The sequence below is a fragment of the Anolis carolinensis genome, chromosome 5 (genome assembly GCF_035594765.1).
Source record: "Anolis carolinensis isolate JA03-04 chromosome 5, rAnoCar3.1.pri, whole genome shotgun sequence".
Lineage (NCBI taxonomy): Eukaryota > Metazoa > Chordata > Lepidosauria > Squamata > Dactyloidae > Anolis > Anolis carolinensis.
In genome coordinates, this window is record NC_085845.1 from 147,632,905 (window position 1) to 147,637,176 (window position 4,272).

Here is a 4,272-nt window from a genome sequence, read left to right on the forward strand (position 1 = left end):
AAGAAAAGCTTAAGTTACAATAGCACTAATTTAAAAAGAAGACAGAGATATTACATTAGTTCAAAACTATAAATCAATTTCATTTTAAATGTGGACTATGGTAAAGTAAAGGTAAAGGTTTTTCCCAACGTTAAGTCCAGTTGTGTCCGACTCTGGGGGTTGGTGCTCATCTCCATTTCTAAGCCAAAGAGCCGGCATTGTCCATAGACACCTCCAAGGTCATGTGGCCAGCATGACTGCATGGAACAGCGTTACCTTCCCACCGGAGCGGTACCTATTGATCTAGTCACATTGGCATGTTTTCAAACTGCTAGGTTGGCAGAAACTGGAGCTAACAGCGGGCGCTCACTCCGCTTCCAGAATTTGAACCTGGGACCTTTCGGTCTGCAAGTTCAGCAGCTCAGTGCTTTAACACACTGAGCCACCAGAGGCTCCGTGGACTATAACATTTATTTAAATATACTGGCCTGTCTGGTGGACTTTAAAAGATATTAAAAACCTGGATCCAGGAAGATCAATTAGGATTTCTTCCTGGTAGACAAATTAAAGATAATTTGAGGATAATTTTAAATGTAGTTGGATATTTAGATATTCATACAGAATAACAAGGAACATTGATGCTCGTGGATGCAGAAAACATTAAAAGGGAGTCAGACAAGAACGGCCACTCTCACCTCTACTTTTAATACCAGCAGTGAAAATATTGGTGAGGCAAATGCGATCAAACACCAGTATGGAAGGTTTAACAATTAAGAAAAAGAACTACAAGATTCTTTGCAGATGACTCTGTGATTTTGACACATAATCCTTTACAGGATATTTCAAAAGTATTAAAAATAATAATGGAATTAGGAATTGTGGTGGGACTATCAATCAATCGAGACACATGCTTTGGTCCACATGCTGAGGATAAAAACAGGTATGCTGGCTCTCCCAGCTCAGTTGCCTTTGAGTTGTCCCCTCCCCCACCCTGTATTTTGTTGGCATTGTTTGATGTTATTGTTTGGTTGCTTATTTCTGTTTCTTCATCACAACTTGAGGGCATAAGGCATGGGCCTTGGATCCAATTTGTGTACCCCCTTCCTGGTGTGTGCATGTATGTGTGGGTGGGGGAGCAGCAAGGTGGCTTCTAGAAGGTGGGGTGATGCAGGTGTCCTGGGATGAAAATGGATGGGAACCTCCACAGCGTCTTCTATTGTTTTCTTGTTGCATTGGTCAGTGGCAGGCTTTCCTATCCTTGATCCAGGACCCATGCATAGCCTCCAGCCCTGTTTCCATTCTAACCAATAAACAAATTGTGGCCTTTGATTATCCCAATATCTTGTGTGAGACTGTTTTGTCTGGCTGGCAGTGGGGAAGAGTGGTCAGCCCTGCTCACGCAAAAGTAAAATATCTGGGAATTTAATTGACAAATAATGTAATAAATCTCATCTATTCAAAAATAACTATGAGAAAAGATAGAAAGAGATACAAAATGATTTACAAAGATGGAATAGTTTGGACTTTACTTTTCCCTACTTGGAATAATATTGACCATTAAAATGAATGCCCACCCAGGTACGCATTATTTGAAGGAGCCCCGGTGGCACAGTGTGTTAAAGCACTGAGCTGCTGAACTTGCAGACCGAAAGGTCCCAGGTTCAAACCCCCAGGAGTGGCGGGAGTGGCCGCTGTTAGCTCCAGCTTCTGCCAACCTAGCAGTTCGAAAACATGCAAATGTGAGTAGATCAATAGGTACCGCTCCGGCGGGAAGGTAACAGTGCTCCATGCAGTCATGCCAGCCACATGACCTTGGAGGTGTCTATGGACAACGCTGGCTCCTCGGCTTAGAAATGGAGATGAGCACCAACCCCCCAGAGTCAGACATGACTGGACTTAACGTCAGGGGAAACCTTTACCTTTTTACTACTTCCCAAAATGATTTATCTTTTTCAAACAATTCAGCAGTTCTTTCAGCAGAAGTACTCCACTGGATTCTGAGTTCCGTGGTTTAAATGTATTTAGTTTTAAACCTTTGGTGATGAATTTTACTGTGCCTGCTCTTCTGGTTTCACAAATGGGATCATTTTCCATTTGAATGAAATCTGAATGTAATCAGATGAAAAAAAAGTGTTGCTGAAAAACAATAGAGCTACAGAAAAGATTACATTGAGGTTACGAGTGGATTATGTATTGTTTCTTGAGTACTTCCAATCAGATCAACTGCATTCATATAAAAAGAGCTTAAAGGTCTGGCTATGATGATGATACACTGGGATTATTATATGAGAATGCTTTCTGATTATATCTAGTTTTATGTTTGTTTTGGATTGTTTTATTCCCAGAAATACCTCGTAGACATAAAACAAATCACTCAGTTGAAATGCCTAGAAAAGCAAAAACAAAATTTAGCTAATACTTAAAGAATTACAATAGTTCTGACAATCACACTTCATGTTTCAGGTATTCTATAGTTGTACATAAGAACCTGAGAAAACTCTCCTGTTCACACATACTATATCTGAGAGTTAAAAATCCCACAAAATCAATTTGAAAAGCTTTCCCTGATTATTTATATTGCATTAATCTTTCCAGTACTATAGAACTACAAAGTGTTTGTATATCTTGCATAAATCTGTCTTATGGCCTCTGTGTTTTAGAACTGTATGAAACCAGAAGCACAAGGTCAGTGCTTTCATCCAAACTTAAGATATCCTTTGGAAGTTCAGGCAACAATACTGGAAAATGGAAGGTTCAAATACCATGCGTAAAGGATCATCTCAAATAGAGTTGATTTCTTATAAGGATCAAAGCTAATAACATCTATTCAAAGACAAGACAAGGGAAGGGTGGTAGAGCACATGATCAAGGAATAAGGTAGAGTTAGATGTAAAAGCTCATAAAGTATGTTCAAACCAGTAAGAGGAAAAAAAAGTCTTAATTTTTGAAGATATCACTGGGATTTAAATATGTTTAGTTGAGTTGAATCACAACTTCTCAGCATAATATCTTAATTTATCTTCCCTCTCCCTTATCCTTTAGACCAGTGGTTCTCAACCTGGGGTCCCCAGATGTTTTTGGCCTTCAACTCTTAGAAATCCTAACAGCTGGTAAACTGGCTGGGATTTCTGGGAGTTGTAGGCCAAAACACCTGGGGACTCACAGGTTGAGAACCATTGCTTTAGTCCAAAATAATTGGTCTTTTCATAGTCTGCATAATTTTCTTCCAGAAAGAGAATAATCTTTATTACGCTCCAGGCAAAGCCTTACCCACAAACATTTGCAGCCAAATCAATGTATTATGTGATGCCAAGACCAGCTTCTTAAATGTTTTCAGAGCTCATTCGTAAAAGTCCAATTTAAAACAATACTATTGAGAAATTGTGCTTTTAGAATAGCATAATTTATAGACTCATCAATATTCTTGTTCTAGAATTTAACTCACAAGTCTTGCAGGCAGCAAATAAAATTACAGTCCAGCTAACAATAATGCTGCCAGAACTGGGCCAATTTCCCTGGGGGCAATGACAAATTATACCATGAAAATCTTGTTACTTTCTGCCACATAGCAGCCATCCTGAATGGAAGCAGGCCAGAAATCAACTTTAAAAAACCCAATTTCCTAGTTTAGGGGTGTAAACAAGCAATTCATATAAGAGTCAATATAGCAGATCAGAGTAGCTGAGGGATGGTAGTTTCTATGCCACCAGTGCTCTTTCCTTTGTTATGCTTAACACTATAAAATTATATAATAATTTAGGTAAATATGATCTTCATGAGATCTGCTTAGATAATCAATTTAATGAAATACAGACATACCTCAACTAACAAAGAAGCTCATTTGTACACAGTATTTCCAACTTGTTCTTTGACTGGCTAGATTGTTTTTTAGTATCATAGGCATTGGGAAGATGGTGAAAAGGGGCTGGAACAATAGAGACTGCAGCAGGATGTTTGCAGTAAATAGAAATGGGAGAAAACAGAATTCCGCTCTAGCTGATTCTAATGTAGACGTGTGCCTGCCTACTACAGGCAAGGAAAATAACAGTTGCCTTCAAAATCCCTTACTGAGCATCAGTGAACAGCAAAACAGGGGAATGGTGGGAAAGCATATTACCTTTCCTCACCCACATCTTTTTCAAAAAAGCTTACGTTTATAATTCTGGCCACTAAAATGGAAATCGTAAGAAAATTGGAGTATGGTGAAAGGATAAAATATCCCTAGAAGCATTTTAGAAGAAGGTTACCAGTGACCTACAGAATGTACACACTGTTTTTATTTGTTTATACAAG